Source organism: Adiantum capillus-veneris, chromosome 9, assembly GCF_014529385.1.
Source record: "Adiantum capillus-veneris isolate H3 chromosome 9, ASM1452938v2, whole genome shotgun sequence".
NCBI lineage: Eukaryota > Viridiplantae > Streptophyta > Polypodiopsida > Polypodiales > Pteridaceae > Adiantum > Adiantum capillus-veneris.
The window spans coordinates 133,687,877-133,698,104 of NC_140939.1; positions in this window are offsets into that span (position 1 = coordinate 133,687,877).

Consider the following 10,228-nt stretch of genomic DNA (forward strand, 5'->3'; position numbering starts at 1 on the left):
TATACATTCCCTAAGATTGGAGATTAAGAGGTCAGGGAGGAAGGTTGAGAGGGAAGCAAGTGAATGATGGATGTCAGCAAACACTCCCCCCTTCCTTGGGTAGATCATACCGTTTGAAAAGTGCTCGTCACCCTTTGAAACCAATTGTTCCAGTCGGTAATAGGTGAGGATTTTTGCCAGTAGTTTTCTATTAACTTAGGTGCCTCATCGAGTTGCAAGGGTGGTAAGGTACTCTCCCAGGATCTAACTTAAAGTGGTTCATCAGGTGATTCTTGAACACTGGGAGGTGTGGATTCCTTTGTAGCTTTATGGAGGTCCACTATTGTAGGTGGAGGATGTGGAGAAGCTTTTATCTCTATGGATGCATTACATGAGGAGCTAGAAGCTTCATATGACTCCCCCCTTCCTGAGCTAGGTGGAACAAATCGTTCTTTCTTCGGTACCCAAACTAGCTTTGGAGTAGGTGTGTAGCATTCTGTGTTTTTTTTCTTTCTGCGACGATCGTCAATTTGTTTTGGAGCTACAGGATTGGGCTCACATGGGTCAGGTGACATGTAAGAACACAATCTACGTTTTGGTACCCATATTTGATCATTTCCCTGATAGGAGCCTTGGGCTTCCAATAGTCGTTTAGGAATCCAACGCCATGTTTCCTTACATTTCTTGGGGCGAGTGGGACGTTTCTTACAAGGCTTCTATTTTTTAGCATCAACCATGGTCGCTAAAGAAGATTTAGGGACGCACTTGTATGTTTTCTTTGTTATATAAGGATGAGTCTTGTCAGAAGCTACATACATTGCTTCTAGCATATTTAAAGGTACAAGTGGTGGTATTTCATCCCCCTCAGGTGTTACCCAGGTTGTCCCCCTATTTCCCCAAGTGTCTATGGCTGCTGCTAGGTGGACCCAATCCACATTGTCCGACTCAGTGATCCCAGGTAGTACATCCATATAAGGAGAATCTTCCCCAACATCAGTGTCTGCTTTACACGTATAACAATACTACAATGGGGCTGAGTGAGCTGTGGTGTCAGATCTATGATCAATTATAAACCTGTTTCCTAGGGGATGTGCTCGACCAGTCACAAGATCCACTCGAATGACAGAATCTTGGAACTTGAAGTAGACATGGTTTTTAGACCAGTCATGCACCATTTTTGCTTCCCTCATGAAAGGGCGTCCTAAGATCATCTCCGATGCCATAGCGTGTTTGGAGAAATCCATAACAATGAAGGTAACTCTTATTTTATGTCCAAAGACCTTGATCTTGAGATACCTCTCACTCCTCCCTTCTTTATCTATTTCCATTGTCAAAGCCACCATAGCCACCATAGGCAGCTCACCTCACCCTCCCCTCAGCTCCTCATTCTCTCTTCACAGTACCCACACACAATAGCCCATAGCCTTGCCCACTTCTCTCCCTCACTTGCCTCCCACCCACTTGCAATCCTTTCCTAAGCCCAACTTCCCAAGCATGTCCACCGCTAACACGCATAGACGGCCCAAACCAGAGATACAAGAGATTGTGTTGCAAAACACAAAAAATTCAGAGGGGGGATGGATCCCACAGGTATTCAAGAAGGGTTCATGGGTCTACATGCAACCGTCCAGTGTTGGACCTCATCGCATACGATGTCGAGGCGTATTCGAACGCCATTGGAAGGGAAGACTATTGCATTCAAAGAAACCAAGTCCGGAATGGTGGCCATCGTGCAACACGTGTAGAGTGCAGCTGAGATCCACCTGAAGAGAGCTTCAAATCAATTTGCACCGCATTGTAATTCCTCAAGGTTTAGCTTTCCCATGCATATATCATGTTTACGTTTATGCGATCATTATGTTTGACTCCCAATAGGTTTAACAATAGACCCATTGGCCATCTTCACTACCATGGTTGTGGTCGCAAGGTGAGGTCTTCCCATAGTTTCCCAGCAATTTTTAGTCACAATGCTAACCCCAACGCCACCATCAAGGATTCCCTTCACAGTTAATCCCTTAGTAGTGATTGGTATGGTTGCATTGTATTCATCACCCTCAAAGTATTGTCCCAACTTGTTAACATGTATTTCTATAACAAGGTTCTCATCTAGGTTGGGTTGTGGATCTAAGTGGTCCTCCTCTATTGGCATCTCCCCAGCTCCATCCATCTATGAAAATTGTGGTAGCCCAAACTTTAGTTCTCCATTGAGGAAGGCTCGAAGAGCTGAGACTAGCTCAGGGTCTTTATATAGTTTGGACATGATGGTGATTCTAACTTCTGAAGACATGAAATCCATCAATTTGGCAATGTTTAACGGCACCTTTTGGACTTTAGTCCCTTGACGTGGGGAAGATGGGATCTCCATTTCTTTGATAGGATCAAGTAGTCCCTTTGTAAACATTCTTTCCATCAAGAAGTGAGTACGCCCACTTTCCCATGACCTTAAGTCACTCTCTTCTTGGATGACACTAGGTATGGCTAAGGGTCTATGGTCTTGGTGAGATTGTTGTTGCGTAGGGAACACGGTGTCTGTAATCTGGATCTTCCTAGGTGTTGGTTCTAGATCCCTTTGGGTATCTTCTACCAAAATCCTTAATTGCTTGACTCGCTCAATCTCCTCTGTAGGGTTTGGGTAAGTTCCTATATTCTTTTTGGATCCCTGCCATTGTGGCTGATGAAGATCTTCCTTGTTGGTTTCTATCTTAGTGGTCGTTTTGGTCTCCATGGTTTCACCTGAATCAGAATATTCTTCAGCATCGTTCAGATATACGGGATCGTCACCAATCCCTATGTTGGTCTTTGAAATGGGGTCTGACTTCACTGCTTTTTGCGATCTCTTTCTTCGTGTTTTCTTGTTTTTCTGAGATTGGGCAATTGATGCCGTGTCTCTTTCCTCAAGAATATAATTTTGTTTTTGGAGCATCGATCGTGTGAGTACGTTTACTGGTACCACAGGTGTACTTTGTGATGGATCCTCAGTAACTTCAATCAAGTTTAATGGCGTGATCTTTGGTGCATTTGGATTATTTGGACATTGGGCAATCAAATGATCTATGCCACATCGATTACACATAAGTATTGGCATTGTATACTTGCTCACTTGATTGGTTTGCATTAGTTGGCGTTCTTTTGTAGCCTAATAGGACACTCGCCTACACGATGTGGACCTCCACACTCATAGCATTGAAGAGGTGGTCTCTTAGCAGTGTAATTGATATTTTGGCCTCTTGCAGCAAGAGCAGCTACTTGATATACAGGTTTGACTTGTTCCCAATAGTCCTCCATGTAGTATTGTGGACTTTCTTCAAGTACATCCAGCCCATATGCAATATTAGGATCTATATCTTCCTCACAACCTTCCAAACAAGAAATAGATGACTCACAACCCACTTGATTCACAAAAGTGATTCTCGGATGTGGTGGTTGCGGTCCTAGCACAGGAGGTGGTAAGGGTGTTGTTTGAACAACATTTTGGGCCCTAGGGACCATGTGTTGTGCTGTTTGTTTAAGAGGTGGGGACGGCATCAATGCAGGCACTCGAGGCGTGTCTGTCCATGCTAAGGTTGGTCTATTGGCCATCGCACGCTTAAATACTATGAAATCCTTAGCTTGATGACCATACCTCCCACAGGCATTGCAGTTCCCATTGAATTTTACTCTAAAAGTAGGGCATTCACTGATACTATGCAGTCCATAGCATATTGAGCACCATTGCTGCTCCCTTCTTGGATACATATGATTGTTTTGCGGAGCACGATTGTCTCTAAGACTCTCTTGAATAGCCTTGGTGAGATCTGCTAAAGTCATCTCAGATATCTTTGGCTCTTTAGCAATAGGCTTTAGGGTCATTGGCTGATGCCCTGATGCTTGCGAGCTAATAGATTTAGGCTCAATAGACACTCTTTCTCCTTTAATCATTAAATTATCCTCCAATTGGATCGCATTGGTGGTGACTGCTTCCCAAGGTGATACCTCTAATGACTAGGCCATTGTAGATATCCTCATATCGTAATCCCCTAATGAATCTATCAAGCAATTGGTTATTGTTGAAGCGCTCATTTGGATTACATCGAGAATTCAAATGCTTCAAGCAACTAATAAAGTCTCTCACCGACTCTCCTTCCTCTCATTGGGCTTTCTGGAGCTGAGAGGCTACACCCCAAAAGCACTCCCTCTCGTATGTATTCTTTGAAGAATAGTCTCCTAAGAGTAGGGTAAATCGTTTTTTCTTCCACCCTTAGCCTGTTCTATACCAATCCCCTGCCTTCCCACTTAAGGTTAGGCTTAAAGCATTATTCTTATGTAGGTCATTGTGTTCTCCTAGAGAATCGCATATTTTTTCAAACACTTCGATATGCTTTCTCACATCCCCGTCTCCACTAAATTTTTGTGTGAGATTTGCTATTTGTATTGACTTACTTCTAGGCTCTCTATCAGGCGTGTTACGCATATTCTGAGCAATAGATCGACCAATAGCTTGAGCAACTGTTGCCAAGTCACCTAAGTGAGCAGGCACCGTGGGTGGAGGTGCTCCAGAGACTACATGTGGAGTAGGTATTGGCATCAGGCTTGGCGCATAGGAAGCCCTTGGGTTCCACGTTGGGTACGATGTTGTGCCATGTGGTGGTCCAAAGTTCATATGGTGGCCCTAGGCATAGCAGACATCGGATGTGACATGCTAATGCTAGCCGGTATAGTCCCATGGCAATAAGAGCTTGGGTGTTGTGGTTGTGGAGCATAAGTTGTTGAAACAATGGGAGGAGTAGAGACTACATGAGTACGATGACCCATAGGTGCATACGATTGGTGGTGGAAAGATGAATCAGTCTCGTAGCAAGTCCCGCAGTGCTAAAGGGAAGAGTGACATATAATGCTACCATTGTGGCAAGAAGGGTCACATGAAAAGAGACTGCAGAGAATGGAAAGCAGAAAAAGGCAAAGATAAAGCTGAAGACCATGGTGAGAAGAACAAGTCCTCATTGAAAATCAAGAAATAAATGTGACAAACACTGTTGTGGAGGATGACAGTCTAGTGTCAGGAGACATCTACTTCTTGAAGAATACAATGGACTCAGCTCTTCTTACAACATCTGATGGACATGCACTGAGTGACTAGATTATAGACTCAGGGGCATCACTTCATGTGTCTCCAAATAAGGAGTGGTTTAACTTTTATGTGACCACTAAAGATCATGTTCGGCTAGGCAATGGGTAGACATGTGAGATCTTAGGTGTTGGAGATGTTCAATTTAAGTTTGAAAATGGCTCTTCTTTCACGCTGAACAATGTGAGACATGTTCCCACAATTACAAAGAGCTTGATCAGCACAAGTTTACTTGATGATGCTGGCTACGTCACCACTTTTGGACAGAACATGTGGAAGATATCCAAGGGTTCTATGACAGTAGCACATGGAGTAAAGTCTGGAGGACTTTACATGATTTATGTATCAAATGTCTCTAAAAATGTAATCAATGTAATCGAGTAGCCGAACGTTTTTTTGTGGCATAGCCGGTTAGGACATATGTCCAAGAAGGGAATGGAATTCTTGTCTCGTTCTTGTTATTTGCCTGGCTTTTCATTTAATGATTTTTAATTCTGTGAACATTGTCTGTATGGTAAGCAAACACAGCAGCCACATAAGCATAGAAGCGGTAGAAGAGATACACAGTTGGCACTTGTTCATAGTGATTTGTGTGAACCTATGCCTAACCTATCTCTAGGGGGAGCTTCTTACTTTATGACATTTATGGACGATTACTCGAGGAAAGTATGGGTTTAATTTCTCAAGCACAAGGATGAAGCGTTTAGTGTTTTCAAAACGTTTGTGACACTTGTGGAGAATCAGAGTGGCAAGAAGATTAAATGCTTACGCACTGACAATGGTGGAGAGTATGTTTCAAAGGCCTTTCAGGACTTTTGTGAGTGAAAAGGTATAAAACGTGAACTTACTCCTCCTTACAATCCTCCTCAAAACGGTGTTGCTGAGAGGATGAATAGGACCATACAAGAGAAGGTCAGAAGTATGTTGTCTAATGCACAACTGCCAAATGGGTTTTGGGATGAAGCTGTATCAACAACTGTTCATCTTATAAATAGATCTCCTAGAAAGGTTTTGCAGAAGGATTCAGTGGCAGAAATGGTATGGTCAGGCAAGATGCCCTCATACAAGCATCTCAGAGTCTTTGGTTGTGAGGTATATACTCACGTTCTAGAGGAATTTAGGAACAGACTTGAGCCAAAGAGGAGAAAGTGCATCTTTCTAGGCTATGGTAATTCTGGTGAGATGGGGTACAGACTTTGAATTCCCGAATCCAGAAAGGTTATCCGCAACAATGACGTTCACTTTAATGAAGCAAAATATCATTCTAAACCAGAGAGGGTTGAGGAGATTAGAAGAGTTGTCTTCCAAGAAGACGGAATTGCACGTGCAAAACAAAATGTCAGGGCTCAAGAGGAGCAAGGACATGATAGAGTGGAACCACAGGTTGTGGCTGAGCTTGAGCCACCTATTTTGCGTAAATGTGGACGTATCATGCGACCTCCTGATCGGTTTGTTCCATCTATGAACTAGGTCATGTTGACTGATTGCAATGAGCCTTCATGTTACAAGGAAGCAGTTCAAATGAAGGACTCCGGGAATTGGCAATTGGCCATGCAGTCAGAGATGACAGCTGTGTATAAAAACCAGACATGGAAGCTAGTTAAATTACCACAGGGCAAAAAGGCTCTACCTTGTAAATGGGTTTACAGGTATAAGATCATTGCTCATGATAGTCAACCAAAGTACAAAGCAAGGCTTGTTGCCAAGGGCTTTAAGCAAGAACAAGGCATTGACTTTGATGAAGTCTTCTCTCCGGTGGTCAAGATGACTACATTGAGGGCCATATTAGATTTGGTGTTGCACCAAATGGATGTCAAGACATCGTTCTTGCATGGTGACTTAGATGTGGAAATTTACATGCAACAGCCAGAAGGGTTTGTTGAGAAAGGCAAGGAAGATTTGGTATGCCAGTTGTTAAAGAGTCTTTATGGCTCAAAACAATCACCGAGGGCATGGTACCATAAGTTCCACAAGTTTATGCTTTCTCAAGGCTACAAACGTAGTGAGTTCGATCACTGTCTATATACAAAGAAAGCTAAGGATGGCAGTTGGCTGATCCTTATTTTGTATGTGGATGACATGTTGATTGTTGGCAAGCACTTGGAAGAAATTTCAGATTTGAAGTCAAAGATGGAAAAATCGTTTGACATGAAAGACATGGGTGAGGCAAGTCATATACTTGGTATGCGCATTGAGAGAGACAAATCAAAGAAGTTGATTTGGTTATCTCAAACAGAGTATATTGACAAGGTTTTGCAACGTTTCAATATGGAGAAGGGAAAGCCATTGAGTGTTCCATTGGCACCATATGTGAAACTTAGCAAACAAGATTGTCCTGTGTCTGAGGAAGAACAGGCTGAAATGTATAAGATTCCATATGCGTCTCCAGTGGGTAGTTTGATGTATGCAATGATTGCTACTTGCCCAGACATTGCATTTGCAGTGGGAGTAGTAAGTCGATACATGTCTAACCCAGGCAAGAAACATTGGGAGGTAGTGAAAGGAATATTGAGATACCTGAAAGCTACAAAGAGTATGCGTATATGCTATGGGAGTTAGGACCTGATTGTAAAGGGTTTTACAGACTCAGATTATGCAGGTGACTTAGACAAACGAAGGTCTACGTCAGGGTATGTCTTTACATTGGCTGGTGGAGCAGTATCATGGAGTTCTAGATTACAAGATTGTGTTACTCAGTCTACTACAGAGGCTGAAAATGTTGCAGCATCAGAGGCATGCAAAGAATCAATTTGGCTTAATTGACTAGTAACAGATTTGGGAATCAAAGAAGAGATGCTTGTGTTATATTGTGATAGTCAGAGTGCTATACAATTCGCTCACAATCCAGTTTATCACTCAAAGACAAAGCATGTGGATGTGAAGTATCATTTCATCAAGGAAATGCTCGAGGATAAGCAAATTCATTTTGTCAAAGTTCACACCACAGAAAATCCTGCTGATCTACTCACAAAAGGACTTCCCTCAGAGAGCTTTGCGCATTTTCGTAAGCAGTTAGGTGTAGGGTAGTACATCACTTCTCTACATCTCTTGTATATTAGCTTGTATAGTAGCTTCTCGCACACTTAAAGTACCACATTGGACTTTAAGTGGGAGGTTGTTGGGGTATAAAGCCCAACAGGTAAGTGGGCAGGCCGCGAGGTATGTACACATATTCTTTTGTAAATTCCTAATAAGAACTCACTATGCTCTACACATTACAACAGAGCGAGTTCTCCATATCCTCATGCTCTTCTTCTCGCACTCTCTCTCGCATCGCACTTCTGCTCGTACTCCTTCACTTTCTAGGGGTTGGTCATTAGCGGTTGCTAAGTCACGAGCACTTGATTGCTCTCTTAGCAAGGATATTGACATAGGGGCTTTCGCTTTTAACTCTCTTCGTTGCTCCGCCTTACGTAAGCTCTTGATTTCCTTTTCCCTCGCTGCAAGGATATATCGCTCAACCTCTTGCACTTCGGCAAGGCTTCTACCATCGGGTAATATGACCTCGGAGGGAAATAACTGTGAAGAGTCAGGAGGTGCAGTGAATGAAGTATTCACGTGCACATTCTCTAACGGTATAGGGTCTACGTTGGTTACGAATGGAGAATTTACTTCCCCACCTGTTGGACGGATACGCCGTGACGGACGTCAGCACAGCGAGAACTCACCTAACAAGTAATGTCAGCTAAGGACGAAGATTGACCCGTAGGAGCGTGGAAGCAAGCATAAGGTGTCAAATTACACTCGACCGACTCCTAACTAGTTCCTACAGAGGCCCCTACCAATTGTCTAAGTCACAGTCTTCAAGAGAACAAAAGAGGATGCTTCCTACAAATCTTGCTAGAGCCGAACACCTATCAAACACTTCGAAAACACCACAAAACTTGAAGGAGACCCTATGAATACCTATAGGCCACTCTCCCTAAGGTCTGTGAACCAAAGTCACGACCCAAAACACCCGGTGCAGAAACACGTAGGATGTCTGGCCGAAATCTGCAGGTCTTCGTTTCCAAAATCTGAAGTGCCTAATGTGTGGTTCTACTTGATGTGAAAATGACGAAGGGCACCCCAAAGATAATCAATTATGCGGCATACATACAAGACAGCTTGGTAAAGATGGGAAACAAAAAGCCAACCTACATAGTGCCAGGAGAGATGATAACCAAGGTAGTTTATGCAGCACTACATGCCAAGGGAAGGTGGCCTGACCCCCCATCTCAGAATGACTGGCTAAGGTTAAAGGAAGACAAAGAATACAAGCCACAACGAGCACCAAGGGTGGCTACAAGGTTGAAGAGACGACTGGAGCCAGTGGAAGAGGAGCAACCTAAGCAGAAGAAAGGCAAAAAAGAATCTGCTCAAGTGCCAGCCAAAGAGACTCGATCACAAAAAGCGGCTAGACTCGAGAGGCTAATGGAGAGTTTCCGAGCAAAAAGAGCCCTCAAGGGCGATCTAAACGAATTATGGAAGCCATCCCTTGAGTCGATGTCCGGATCCTCAAGAAGAGTGCAGAGGGACTGCTTCGAAGACTATATCAAGAATTTCGAGATTCTTGATGCTGCGGCGGAAAACATTCCACACATCCCTTTCACCGAGGAAGAAGTGGAGCAAATACAGCAAACGTTGCTAGATGAACAAGAAAACAAGGAAAGAGAAAGAAAGACAAAAGCAGATAGGGATTTCAAGGGCAAACCTACAGCTTTACCAGGTAGCCCTAAACCTGGCCCACCGCCATCACCACCTCCTAGCAGCCCTCCTCCAGAAGATCAGAAGGCCGGAGACAAGCAATAAGAACACCAGGATGAAGAGCAAGAGCACAGGACAGAACCTGAACACAAAGAAGAAGCCAAGCCTGCATCTGAACAAAAAAAGCTCGAGGAAGCATACTATGCATTTTTGGACCTGCTAGCTGCAGGCTATTCAAAGGAAGAAGCCGCCACAGTCGCATTCGACTTGGCAAGGACACGAAGTGAAGAACAGCTGTCAAGCATCCGGCTAGTTGAACTTAAGGAGATTGCTACCGACACGGAATAAGGATGTGGTGATGACAATGCTAGCTGGAATAAGGGCACAATCTGTGGCATCAGACGAAGAGTTGATAACTCTAAGAGCCACTGAAGTAAAGACCAAAATGGAAAGAGATCT